Here is a 15,336-nt window from a genome sequence, read left to right as displayed (position 1 = left end):
TTAGTTTTCAACTTGAAAACTAAACATGATGATAACATAAGGAATGAATCCACTACCCCGGGCACCAGTCGCAAGGCTGGCTTTACCTGGTCATCGGATTCCGGGGGACCAGGAGCATCATGTTGCGCCTAAGGTTGAGAACCAGACGACGTCCGAATTATTACACACAAAACAAAGACACTTCATCGGTACACTTAATAATAATACTCTTTTCAAATTGGGCAAGATCAAACAACTTACACACGTGCTGCAAAAATTCCAGATCCAGGAAACACGATTTAGGGACGTAAACCACTTAGATACAGACAACTACAGGATCTACTAAGGAAAACCAGCAGTTAAAACTAATGAGAAAGGACTCAAACAGTTTGGTACAGCCTTTGCAGTCCACAAATCTATCAGCGACTCTGTCATTGACTTCCAGTCTGACTCAGAACGTTGTAGTGGGACGAAATTGAAGCGTCAACCATCCACCAGTGTCAGCCCAGTTTGCAGATGAATATAAGTTTAATTTAGTTTTGTTTATGTAATTTTTGTAATATTTGTGAATTGTCTAAAGTTTTGTATTTATTTTTTATTTTTCATGTACTGAGAGGGCGGCGCAACGTACGGAGACAGCATCTTCGGTGCCGGGACCAGAGAGAAAATTGCTGGCCACTATAGGTCGCGGGTCGACAGCCAAAGAGCGACAGAAGATTCTGAAACCGATTTGTTGCGTCGTGCTTCTAAAAATTGAAAATGAATAATTTGTAATGTTTTGTACAACAATGACGTCGTAGAGAGTTTAATCTTATTGATAATGTTAGTTTTGTCTTGTCAAGGCTCAGGTTCACGTCTGTATGTAGGAAGATAATAAACTAGTGGATGCTATTAAAGTTCAAATACGTGTTCCGAGGATTTATTTATGAAGAATTATGTGAATGAATTAATAATATATTTGACAAGATTATTGGATTTTGACAGCGTCCATCGCGACTTTGAATCTCAAAAAGTTTATTCAATGTGGTTCTATTATCGATTAAATCTGATAACGTGTATCAATATAAATTCTGAGGAGAAACAAACGACGTCTAAAATTGAAAAAGTTTACGCAAACCAGTTGGCCCGAGTGACGTAATTCTGCGCATACGACTCAAATGATGTTTTACAGTTTCGTTCAAGAACCATTCTGAGACAATTTAAAAAGAATATAAATAATTTTGAAGTGGGTTGTAACTGACGTAGGTGACGAAGTCTACACATGGTCATATGTCGAAAGAAAATCATTTAAACAAATCTATACGTCGTTACACTACACCGTGGCGACCTTATAAACATGACTTGTCTGCATCTAAGGCACACAGGTACGAGACAATTTAAACATCAAGAGTCCTTCGGAAGTCAATGCGAGTCTTCGTGGAGCCTTCACCAACGAGCGGCAACTTCGCGGGTGTGGGCATCTGACGGAGCGCAGCCAAGCAGTACGGTCACGCAGTTATTCCACGAGAAGGCGTATCTGTTGGGCAGCAACTGGACGCTGCAAACCCCGGCAACCTTTTTCTCCCTAAACTAACAGGCCCAGTGCGTCAGCTGGGGGGCGTTCCTCCGGCTGGTATTAGTGGTGTTGCTGAGGGCTTCGCCTGTCAACGGTGGGCCGGGCGTGGTTGCAGCCAGTGACGTCTCCGGTGTTCGACTCAGCGTCCTGCCGGTTGCGGAAGCAGGGTCGCAGCATCTCAGCGGCTGCATCGACGGCTGTTACTTCTGCAGCCCATAGCAGCACACTGATCACCGAGAACTACAAACTACAATATTAGTGTCCGGTGATTTTGTTTCAAGTTGGAAGTGGAGTGTTGCACATAGGGAGTGTACTTTTATAGCATTGATGTTACAAGTCTGCGTGTGTAACTAGTTAATATCTTACAATAATGTCGGGAAGTGAAATGTCAGACGAAGAGCAATCTATGTCCGATAGGAGCATGAGATCCCTTTCTAGGGCGATCGCTAAATTGAAACAATCTAACGAAGAATCTAATGCCAGATTAAAAGAGGAATTAAAACAGTCTAACGAAGAATCTACTGCTAGATTAAAACAGGATTTAAAACAGTCTAACGAAGAATCTACTGCTAGATTAAAGGAGGAACTAAAACAGGAATTAAAACAGTCTAACGAAGAATCTACTGCTAGGTTAAAAGGGGAGCTAAAAAAATCTACAGACAGGTTACAGGAATATCTTAATGAAACCAGTCGAGAATTAAGTGATAAAATAGAGGCTCCTAAAGTTGAAATGCAGGAAAAAGTAGTAGGACTTAGTAATAAGATTGCTGATAATTGTAAAAGGTTAAAAGAACATATCCAGGAATCGCGTGAGGAGAAAACTCGCAAGCGAAATGATATTACTGACTTAACCAAGAGACTAGATAATGTCAATGTCTTAGTTGTAAATGAAATAGAGAAAAATAACGATAAGTTACGAGATGAGTTTTCTATGCAAACAGAAACTGTTCGTAGAGAATTATTAGAATCTCTTAAAGAGGTTTCTACCAAACCTGTAGAGATTTCTTCAATAGATAATGTAGAATTAGAGATACTAACTCATCGAGTAGAAAAAGATCATACTGAAATAGAAAACATGAAATATTTAATTACAGAAATATGCAGTAACCTTGAGACTTCCAAAGATAATAACATTGATGAAGGTACAGAGCGTTCACATCGTGAACACAGTGAAGAATCGATATTAGCTAATCGTGTATCCAATACAGAAATGCGAATACAGGAAATTACTAAACGGTTATCGGAATTAGATAATAATGAAAACATTTCAAGTAGTAGAAGCAATAATGTAATCAGACACAACAGTCGCATCGAGTTTGCCAGCTCGGACGACAACAATACGAATAAAGAAATCACGGCAAGCCAATCCGATGCCACTCCGTCTCTGCAATCTAAACAAAATCAACCATGTCTCTCGCAGAATGTTGGGATGAAATAACGACAAATTCAAATGTAGCAAGTCGATTTCCTGTATTCAAACCAGGAGGCGAACTTCACCCTATAATCTTTATAAAAGCTTTTGAAACTTCACTATCTCCTAAATGGAGTAATGAAAAACGGATTCAATTTGTAATAGGACATTTAGAAGCAGAAGCTGCGGAGTGGGCAGTACTGCATAGAACTGAATTTAGGGACTGGGATGATTTTGTTAAGCAGTTTAAACAAAGTTATTGGTCAAGAGGAAAACAACAACACTTAACTCTAGAGTTGTTAGACCCTCCTCCTTTTCTAAACGGTGGAGAGGTTATAGGAATTATTTCAAATGGCATTTAAACCGTGCTAAATTAGTTGAAGAATCAATTATTGAAAGTCATCTACTACGAGTCCTAATTAGTAGATTACCGTATTATGTAAAGGAAAGAAAAATGTTATTCTACGAATTGTCTATCCAAACGAAAAAGTTTGCGAACAGATTGTTAAATATGCTGAACGGAGAATTAAAAGTTATAATCAACATGCTATAGAACCCGCATTTCAGGTAGGAGATCTTGTATTAGTACGATCTCATCCTAAAAGTTCGAAGACCAATAAGTAATGTAGAAAATTCTTCTTTATCTTTGAAGGCCCATATGTTGTACATAAGATTGTGCATCCCAAAGCGTTACTTCTTATGGAACCTTCATCAGGTGTAATTAAAGGATTATATAGTGTTGATAAAATGAAACCCTTCATTCCTAAATAAGTTAATATTTGGTATATGTTACATACGGAAGAGCGTTCATAGTTTATTCATGTGAAGTTTTTCGTGATAGTTACGTGTTATTTTAAAGAAATGACAGGAAGCTTAAACAAGTGTTCTACAATAATCTACCGGTACTTCAAAAAGAGAAAGGTAACTAAAAGTTGATTTATATGGATGAAATTTTATTATTAGGTCAGAAGGAATTTTGCATTTTTATATTTACTCGGATAGTAGGAACCAAAGGGGATGGTTAATAATTTTAGGGACCATGGGCGTCCAGAGCTATATGGCTCACGAGAACATAGCAGAGTGCCTTTAATAGAGATTTGTAATAGTGTTAATATAGAACACACCAAACGGGGCCCTCTCGCTTGTTTCTCCTAAATAAATTGCCATTACCCAACAGAGTGTCCGAAGGTAAAGAAAGCCGTGCCGAGATTCTAAAGAAAGTTTGCTTGATTTCTTCTTGACCTCAGGCATAAATAGGGCACTAGTGAAAAGAATGGCGTAAAGTAAATACTACTATTAGTTATTGTGAGAAACTTATTAGTGATACACATTTTTGGAAAGAATAACTCTAGTAAATGAATAAAACTGAAACTAACCTATCACAATTTGAACGCTCTGTCCTAATGTAACAACGTTAAAGAACGTACTAAATTAGTATTTACTAGCAACTACTAAATGAAAAGGAGTAATCTCCATATATTCGGTTATGAATTACCATAATAGCACAATTAAGAGTAAATGACAAATAGTCACAACAATATCGTAGTAAAAGGATTAAATCTATCTAAGAGCAAGGACTCTAGAGTACGTAAAATGTGAGGACAATGTATTAACAGTAAATATTGTATATAGAAAAAGTTTTATTTTCGGTTAAAACCTGACAAACTGAGCTTGTGGGTGGGGTATGTAGTGGGACGAAATTGAAGCGTCAACCATCCACCAGTGTCAGCCCAGTTTGCAGATGATTATAAGTTTAATTTAGTTTTGTTTATGTAATTTTTGTAATATTTGTGAATTGTCTAAAGTTTTGTATTTATTTTTTATGTTTCATGTACGGAGAGGGCGGCGCATCGAACGGAGACAGCATCTTCGGTGCCGGGATCAGAGAGAAAATTGCTGGCCACTATACGTCGCGGGTCGACAGCCAAAGAGCGACAGAAGATTCTGAAACCGATTTGTTGCGTCGTGCTTCTAAAAACTGAAAATGAATAAATTGTAATGTTTTATACAACAATGACGTCGTAGAGAGTTTAATCTTATTGATAATGTTAGTTTTGTCTTGTCAAGGCTCAGGTTCACGTCTGTATGTAGGAAGATAATAAACTAGTGGATGCTATTAAAGTTCAAATACGTGTTCCGAGGATTTATTTATGAAGAATTATGTGAATGAATTAATAATATATTTGACAAGATTACTGGATTTTGACAGCGTCTATCGCGACTTTGAATCACAAAAAGTTTATTCAATGTGGTTCCATTATCGATTAAATCTGATAACGTGTATCAATATAAATTCTGAGGAGAAACAAACGACGTCTAAAATTGAAAAAGTTTACGCAAACCAGTTGGCCCGAGTGACGTAATTCTGCGCATACGACTCAAATGATGTTTTACAGTTTCGTTCAAGAACCATTCTGAGACAATTTAAAAAGAATATAAATAATTTTGAAGTGGGTTGTAACTGACGTAGGTGACGAAGTCTACACATGGTCATATGTCGAAAGAAAATCATTTAAACAAATCTGTACGTCGTTACACTACAACGTATATCAACGCTCTCCGTCAAATCGGCCAACAAAGCATATACCTTGATCAACGTACACGCACCCACAAATAACTATAACAAGAAGAACCGCCAGAAAGTGGATGACTTCTGGAATGACCTTGAAGAGACGACAAACAAAATTGCCAAACACCATGTAATAATCTTGTTAGGCGTCTTTAACGCACAATTAGGCAAAGAGAAAAAATACAGGAAAATCACCGGAACCCATACAGCTCACAAGAGAACTAACAAGAATGGGGAAAGATTGATAAGCTTTTGCGAAAATTTCGGCCTCGTAATTATGTCAACACAATTCTAAAAACCCAACAAGAAACTGTATACTTGGAAGTGGCACAACACAATTTTGGGTGAATTCCAGATAGACCATGTGACCATCTCCAAGAGTAACACAACAGAAATTCTGAATGTGAACACGAGAAGAGGATTTTTTTATTCAGTCCGCCATATTCTACAGATAAAGACCAAATTACAACCCCATAGAAAAAAGCCAAAACTAACCAAAGTGCTGAGACCAGACCCCAAATACATAAAACTCAACAAGGAGAACATCTTACAGGAAATCAGTCTGACAAACACCACAAACTGGACAGAACTTGTGGTCCAGGATGAAATTGGGTCAACCCCCGAGAAGGAGAAAACACAGGTGGTGGAATATAATATGTGACCAAACAATAGAAGAAAGGACCAATGCCTGGAAAAACTTCAATAGTCAAAAAACATCAGAAAAATGGCAGCAATTTCTAGTAATCCGAAAACAAACATCGAAGAAAACTATTCGGAGGGAAAAAAGAAATTATGACAAACGGCGACTAGATGCGATAGAACAATACTTTAACCAGAACAACAACAGGAATTTTTATAAGACGTTTAAAGAACATATTGCAGGATACCAGCTACCCAATCTTTGCTTCAAGAAACCGGATGGTTCACTAGAAACTAACACGAAGAATAACTGCCAAATCCTCGCAGACTATTTCAACAAAATTCTCAACTGCGAAAGACCTACAAAGGATATTCACTACGAGACGTCTATACCAAATCATGATGCTAAACCGCCAACCATCAACGAAATAGTAGAAATTATCAAGACACTGAAAAACAATAGAGCCCCAGGAGAAGATGGAATTTTTGCAGAACTATGGAAACTAAATGATGGAAGATTAACAGGAAAAATTCACAAAATTATTTTTGGCCCAATACAAGAGCAAGGAATCTGGAAGAAAAGACCAATATCAGAATTATATAAATACACAGACAAGGGTACGGATACAATAAGGAAAAGAAGAATGCAGTTCTACGGACGTATCCACAGGATGAATGAAAACAGAATTTCAAAGCGAACTCTTAAAGTCATCAACTCAGGCAGGGGAAAAACAAAGTGGATAAAAGAAGTTGAAGAGGACCTCAGACTAGCACACATAACAGTAAACGATGCAGAATATTGAACTGAATTCAGGAACATCATCTAAAGACATAAATTTGACTCCACAACACAGAAGAGACCAGGGTGCAAATGGACAGCGGAGCGAAAGAAACAACACAGTGAACACATGAAAAAAAATTGGGCTCAGAAGAAACGTAAACAATCATCATAAAGGAATTCAAGTTCAAACGCTCTCTTAAATGTGAATAATCGAAAATAATAATAATAATAATAATAAAGAGGAAACAACATTGGTAAGTATCATGTGTACAAATGTTTGAAAAACAAGAACCATACACAAATGTCAATAATAATTCTTGTTACTTATATCGAAATTTATCTGGGTCTACATTGCTTAATATAGATCTCATACCATCGCTATTTGGTGTACTGCTTCTTAGCAGCATATGCAGATCAACGTCATCCTCCTTGTGCATTGAAATATTGTTGTAAAGTGCACCACAGAAAAAAAGACACATCTAATTATCATTGTATAAAGGCTTTAAATTATTGTAGAAGAAGAAAAACAAATTACTTACACATCTGCCTGGCCATAATGGTGGTTCATTCCTGTGAACTTATAGAGGAAAAAGGATGTGTCATTCCACTGAACCACTGAAGCTGCAGTGATAATCCATACCCCCATGACTATTGTTCTCGATAGTGGCTAGAGACAAGAATATCTCCTGAGCAATACATACAAGAATGAATTATCTTCATACAATAAGAAATATCAATTACTACCACACATGGTTGCACTCATCTACGATGGCGGCCCATCCCTATGAGCTGCTGGGTGAAAAAGGCATCATAGCCTAGAATGGGTTATTCTCCATAAACACATGTGTTCGTCTACAACCTCAGTCTAGGTCTGTGAGACAAAGATTGAAAATGGCATCATGGCTGTCAGAACATAATCTACCCACCTCATCAAAAACCTTAGCAGTCCTCAGTATTTCTTTACAAAACAAATTGTGTTATACAGGTATCAAGCAGGAAAATGTAAGTGCACCCATACATACACCCATGCTCATAAATAAAGAATAATGCTGATACATGGTGAAACAACGCTCTGGTGGGCGGTTTGTGGGTTTAAATCACCTCGGGATATGACCATTCCGTGCATTTGACCTGCGGTCGTCGCAAGGTGGGGCTGGCAGCAGTCCACATACGCAGATGTGTGTTGCTGCACGTCAGAGTACGGTGCAGCGAGTAAGTGTGCAGACGTTTTCAGACCTGCTAATGGTGACAGTGTGTTGAAAATGGTTCAAAGAACACATATTGATGACGTTATGAGGGGTAGAATACTAGCACGGCTGGAGGCTGGTCCAACACACCATGTCGTAGCGCTAGCCCTCGGTGAGAAACAAAGTGTGATCTCAAGATTATGGCAACGATTCCAGCAGACAGAAAACGTGTCCAGGCGCTACAGTAAGGGTCGTCCACAGTGTACAACACCACAAGAACACCGATATCTCACCATCAGTGCCCGCAGACAGCCACGGAATACTGCAGGTAGCCTTGCTCGGGACCTTACTGCAACCACTGGAGTAGTTGTCTCCAGACACACAGACGACTGAACAGACATGGTTTATTCGCCCGGAAACCTGCAAGGTGCATTCCACTGATCCTTGGCCGCTGGAGAGCCAGTGAAGCCTGGTGTCAAGAACACAGTACATGGTCATTGGAACAGTGGTTCCAGGTTATGTTCACAGATGAGTCCAGAATAGTCTGAACAGTGATTCTCGCCAGGTTTTCATCCGGTGTCAACCAGGAACGGGATAACAACCCCTTAACGTCCTTGATACGGAATTGTATGTAGGGCGTGGTTTGATGGTGTGGGGTGGGATTATGATTGGTGCAAGTACACCCCTTCATGCCTTTGACAGAGGAACTGTAACAGGTCAGGTTTATCGAGACGTCATTTTGCACTAGTATGTCCGCCTTTTCAGGGGTGCAGTCGGTCCCACCTTCCTCCTGATGGATGATAACGCACGGCCCCACTGAGCTTCCATCGTAGCGGAGTACCTTGAAAAAGAGGACGTCAGGCGAATGGAGTGGCCTGCCTGTTCTCTACACCTAAACCCCATCAAGCACGTCTGGGATGCTCTCGGTCGACGTATCGCTGCACGTCTTCAAACCCCTACGGCACTTCAGGAGCTCCGACAGGCACTGGTGCAAGAATAGAAGGCTATAACCCAGCAGCTGCTAAACCGCCTGATCCAGAGTGGGCCAACCCATTGTGCGGCCTGTGTACGTGTGCATGGTGATCATATCCCATATTGATGTCGCGGCACATGCGCAGAAAACAGTGGCGTTTTTTAGCACATGTGTTTCGGGATGGTTTTCTCAACTTGTCACCAAGACCATGGACTTAAAGATCTGTGTTGTGTATGTTCCCTATGTGCCTATGCTATTAGCGCCAGTTTTGTGTAGTGCCACGTTGTGAGGCACCACATTCGGCAATTATCCTGAGATGCACATCTATAAAAATAAAAAAAAAAACAACTAACAAGTGTACTTAACTTTTTATTACATTTCCCTCTGGACATTGACAGCTGGATGAAAGCTTCCAACTGTCACATCAGCAGGTACGAGTTGTACTTTTTACAACATTCGACACGTCGTTGCTCAAAATTCAGAAAACAAACTGAGAAAGCTAACCAAATGAACTGTAGGCACTTTAAAAATTTTGAGAAAACATCGACAATAGAATACATAGCAGCAATGGCGCAAAATCTCAAAGTTAAGACATCGATCAGGCATAAACACTGCTGCTGTTGTACTTTTTGCAGCACCGCGCCCGCTCGAGGGTTACCTGGCGCAGTTCCTTGACCCAGTACAAGGTACATGGAAAATAGGCGGTTGTAGTCCTTGGTGTTGGTAGGAATAAAATTCCTATCATACCTCACCACCAATGCTGATGGCGGCGGAAAGCTGGATCTTTATTTGAAATTACAATGAACAAACCAAAGTTATATGCCAGCACATTCGCTGCGTCCCCAAGTGTAGATCATAGACGCTCTTGCCGCTGTGCAGTAGTTATAGGTCGTATGGCTTCTCATACAATAGAAGAGCTAGTGGAACCACTGATCGAGTCCAGAAACACTTGCCAAGACCTCTTCTTGCCCTCTCAGATTGTCTGTCGTGCCTTTGCCCTCGCAATTCGAAAGACTGTAGAGTTCTAGCAGAGGTTTGATATTTAAACCATCTCAACGCCATGCATTTCGTTATTATGGTGGAGCGACACTCATCGTTCCACCATGGAACACGCCGCCTCCGAAGCCAGCCTGAGAGACGGATACTTCGGCAGCGTCATGTATCATATCAGTAATGTGATCCACCCAGTCCTGGACACAATCTCAACGTTTAAAAACAGGTAATTGACTATGTAGTGTCCAGTTCGCTCTGATAAGTATCCATTGTGGCGGTAAACTTTCAGCGACAGATCCATCGGCAAGGTAGATCGGATAGGTAATTGGTCTCTGTAATGAAAGTCAACGGCCACTTACCAGTGGGCGGCATCGACAAGGCAGGAAAACACAAAGCAAGGTCTGTAGCTAAGAATGACTTTGTGGCAGTGCTAAAATGTGCGCTACCACCAGAGTTAAGAAGAGATAACTTCTCTGACACAAGAAGGTTTTCGACATCCAAACCCAGGGGCATGTTAATGGAGATCCCCGTAGTGCTATGAGGCAATTGAGAGCATTAAAGGTTCCAAGAATTAGAAAGTGTGGAGTGAGTAGCTAAATCAGATCAGGAAGACAAACATTATCTAAGCTTTCGTTGGGAGGCTGATACACACTACAGATGGTAACAGCCAATTGAATATGCACTGTGACAGCAGTTGCCTAAGTAGCTGCTCTGAGGGAGCAGAAGTGGAGTGGTAAGTATCATTCACAAAGACAGCCATTCCATCTATTGTCCTGTTCCAACTAAGGTCATCTATTCCATGAGGGTTGTATCCCGTGAGCACAGATGTATCACTAAGTTTAAAATGCGTTTCCTGTGGACACAGTCAGTCCCTCCTGTGCTAACAGTTTCAGCTCCTCCACGTCTTCTGTACCGGCTCATGTTCCATTGAAGTAAATGAGTCATTTATGTTGAAGGTTTATATTTCCCCCTCGTCCATCTGCGTGTAGGAGAACCGGCTTCAGAAGGAGGAGAATTGTGTGGGCTCAAGAGTTCATCGAAGGAGAGTTCTAGGTCCATGGCCGAGTCGTCATCCTCTGAATGCTACTCTTTCTGACAAGCCACCTGCTTCGATTCTGGTTTCTTGATAATACGCTTAACCGTAAACTTCTCCTTCAGATTAGATAATACCGAGGTAGGCCGTGCCAACGCAGAGTGCGACAGTTGCCTTACCAAAGCGACAGCATCAACGACAGGAATGGAAACAGTTGTTACTGCTGGAGTTTGTGTGGAGACAGCAAATGGAACACCAGAAGCCGTGGTATCTGTAGGAGTCTACATGGAGACAGCAACAGTTCCATCAGAGGCTCAGGTGGTTCTATGTGTGGGCTGCAGATTCCTTGACTTGCGCCATCAGGTGGTGGATTTCCGGGTTCCACTTAATAGGTCAGGGGTCCATTACATACAGGAAGCAGCTACACTGGTAGCTGAGGCTGTGTGGAAGGAAATGGGCGTTTTATAGTTTAGAGGGTCTCAGGAAACCACAGAAAGAGCGTCTGTCTAAAAGGGGCAGGTAACACACAGTAAGGTAGTTTTAGAAGCGATTGGTATTGTAGTTGTAAACTGTCGTAGCTGTGTTGGGAAAGAAAGAGAGGTCCAAGCCCTAATAGAAAGCACTGAAGCTCAAATAGTTATAGGTACGGAAAGCTGGCTAAAGCCGGAAATAAGTTCATCCGAAATATTTCCAAACGACCTAAGAGTGCTCAGAAAGGATGCGAGGCGTGTTTTCTAAATAAGTACCGGTTTGAAATTAAAAAAAAAAAAGACTGCTAAGATATCTCAATAATTTTATTTTTACATGAAAGCCTGTACCTCAATCTACTTTTCTACATAATTTCCGTGAATATTGAGGCACTTGTCATAACGTTGTACCAGTTTTTGAATACCCTCCTCATGGAAGTTTGCAGCCTGATTTGTTAATCACTGCATCACCACTGTTTTGATATCGTCATCGTCTTGAAGACGCTGACCGCCCAGGTGTTTCTTCAAGTGCAGGAACAAATGGTAGTCACTGGACGCAAGATCGGAGCTGTACGGAGGATGATCTAGAGCTTCCCATCGAAAAGATATAATGAGATCTTTAGTCTGATTAGCCACATGCGGACGGGCATTTGTCTTGCAGCAAAACGATGCCCTTGCTCAACTTCCATGGACTGTTGCTTTGATTATGGCGTGACGTAGGCCACCCATGTTTCATCGCCCGTAACAATTTGGCTTAAGAAATCATCACCGTCATTGTGGTACCGCTCAAGGAAAGTCAATGCACTGTCTAAACGTTTGATTTTGTGCACATCCGTCAACATTTCCGGCACCCAACGTGCGCACAATTTGCGGTAATTCAAGTGCTCGTTCACAATGCCATACAAAACACTACGAGAAGCATTAGGAAAGTCATCCCGCAAGGAGGAAATCGTAGAGCGTCTGTTTTCTCTCACCTTATTGTGTACTTCCTGCACCAAACTTTCATTAATGACCGAAGGACGCCCACTCCGTTGTTCATCATGCACATTTGTGCGGCCATCTTTGAATGTTCTCACCCACTTTCTTACCATTCCATCACATGTTTTCTCCGTAAACTGCACAGATCTCACGATGAATATCGATCGCTTTTAGGCCTTTAGCACTAAGAAATCTTATAACAGCCCGTACTTCACAGTCAGCGGGACTCACGATTATCGGAGGCATCTTAAACACTCAGTGCACAACGTAAACAAGGAAGAATCAGACTGTAATGGCTTCAGTGCGTAGATTAAAGTACAGACCTTCCTGTGAAAATAAAATTATTGAGATATCTTAGCAACACTTTTTTAAATTTGATAACGGTACTTACTTAAAAAAACACGCCTCGTTGATTAAATACAGTTGGTGGTGGAGTACTTATTGCTGTCAGAAGTGGTTTACCTTGTAGTGAAATTGAATTAGATAGTTCCTGCAAAATAGTATGGGAAGAGGTTACACTTCACACTCGGACTAAACTATTAATTGGATCGATTTACCCATCCCCGACTCAGAAGAAATAATTGCTGAACAGTTCAAAGAAAACTTGAGTCTCATTTAAAGTAGCAACCCCACTCATACAATTATAGTCGGTGGCGACTTCAGTATACGCTCGATATGTTGGAAAAAATATACGTTTAAAGCCGGCAGCAGGCATAACACGTCATCCGTAATTGTACTCAATGCTTTCTCAGAAAATTATTGTGAACAATTAGTTCATGAGCCCACTCCAAGTGCAAATGGCTGCGAAAGCATACTTGACCTCTTAGCAACAAATAATCGTGGACAAATAAGAAGTATCATGACGAATACAGGGACTATCGACCACAAGGCAGTTGCTGCTAGGCTCAAAACCGTAACACCCACAACCATCAAAAAGAAACGCAAAGTACATCTATTTAAAAAAGCTGATAAAAGTGCTCTTAACATCTTTTTAAGAGACAGTCTGCACTCCTTCCGATCTGATCACGTAAGCATAGAAAAGATGCGGAATGATTTCAACGAGATAGTGTAGACGGCAATTGAGAGATATATACCATATAAACTAATAAGCGATGGTACTGATCCTCCATGGTACACAAAACGGGTCAAGATAGGCAAAGTTCTGCATAATTTCGAAATATAGCGCGTGCTTCAATGCCAGATGCTTTTAATAATTTCTACAATGAAACTCTGTCTCGAAATCTGGCAGAAAAGCCGAAGATATTCTGGTTATATATAAAGCACACCAGTGGCAAGACGCAATCAATGCATTCACTGCGCGAAAAGTATGGTGACGGCACTGATGACAATGCCACGAAACTCCTTCACCAAAGAAGACGAAGTAAATATTCCTGAATTCCAACCACGAACAACTTCCAAGATGAGAAACATAGAAGTAGATATTCTCGGAGTAGCAAAGCAGTTTAAATCACTTAATAAAGGCAAGGCCTTCGGTCCAGATTGTATACCAGTCACGTTCCTCTCAGTGTATGCCGATACAATAGCTCCATATTTATCAATTGTATACAACCGCTCACTCACAGAAAGATCCGACCTAAAGACCGAAAAATTGCTCAAGTCACACCAATACCCAAAAAGGAAAGTAGGAGTAATCCGCTGAATTACAAGTCCATATCACTAACGTCGATTTACAGTAGGACTTTGGAACATATACTGTGTTCGAAAATTATGAAGTACCTCAAGGAAAACGATTTATTGACACATAGTCAGCACGGAAGCAGAAAATATCGCTCTTGCGAAACCCAACTAGCTCTTTACAATCATGAAGTAATGAGTGCTATCGACAGGGGATGTCAAACTGATTCCATATTTTTAGATTTCCAGAAGGCCTCCGGCACCCATCCTCACAAGCGTCTTCTAACCAAACTGCTTCCCTATGGAATGTCACCTCAATTGTGCGACTGGATTCGTGATTTCCTGTCAGAAAGGTCACTTTTCGTAGTAACAGACGGAACGTCATCGAATGAAACAGAAGTAATATCCGGCGTTCTCCAAGGAAGTGTTACAGGCCCTCTATTGTTCATGGTATATATTTACGACATAGGAGATAATCTGAGTAGCCCTCTTAGATTATTTGCAGATGGTGCCCTCATTTACCATCTTGTAAAGTCATCTGATGACCGAAGCGAATTGCAAAACGATTTAGATAAGTTGTCTGTATGGTGCGAAAAGTGGCAATTGACCCTGAATAAAGAAAAGTGTGAAGTTAATCACATGAGTACTAAAAGAAATCCGCTAAATTTCGATTACCCGACAAATAAGTGTGAGAATAGGTCACAAATATGAACAATTCATAAAATCTAGTGCGTTACTGGGAATTTTCTATAATAAAATAAAGTCACACAAATCTGAAGGCTGTAAATTCAAGTAAATACTTAGGGATTACAATTACAAATAACCTAAATTGGAACGATCACATAGATAACGTTGTGGGTAGAGCAAACCAAAGACTGCGATTCATAGGCAACAGATCTACTAAAGCGACTGCTTACCATACACTTGACCGTCCTATTCTGGTGTACTGCTGTGTGTTGTGGGGTCCGCGTCAGGTGGGACTGACGGATGACATCGGAAAAGTACAAAGAAGGGCAGCTCTGTATTATCGCGAAATAGGCGAGATGGTGTCACAGACATGATACGTGAATTGGAGTGGCAATCACTGAAACAAAGAAGTTTTTCATTGCGACTTGATCTTCTCATGAAATTTCAAT

The sequence above is a fragment of the Schistocerca nitens genome, chromosome 5 (assembly GCF_023898315.1).
Source record: "Schistocerca nitens isolate TAMUIC-IGC-003100 chromosome 5, iqSchNite1.1, whole genome shotgun sequence".
Taxonomy (NCBI): Eukaryota; Metazoa; Arthropoda; class Insecta; order Orthoptera; family Acrididae; genus Schistocerca; species Schistocerca nitens.
Note: the sequence above shows the minus strand (reverse complement) of the source record.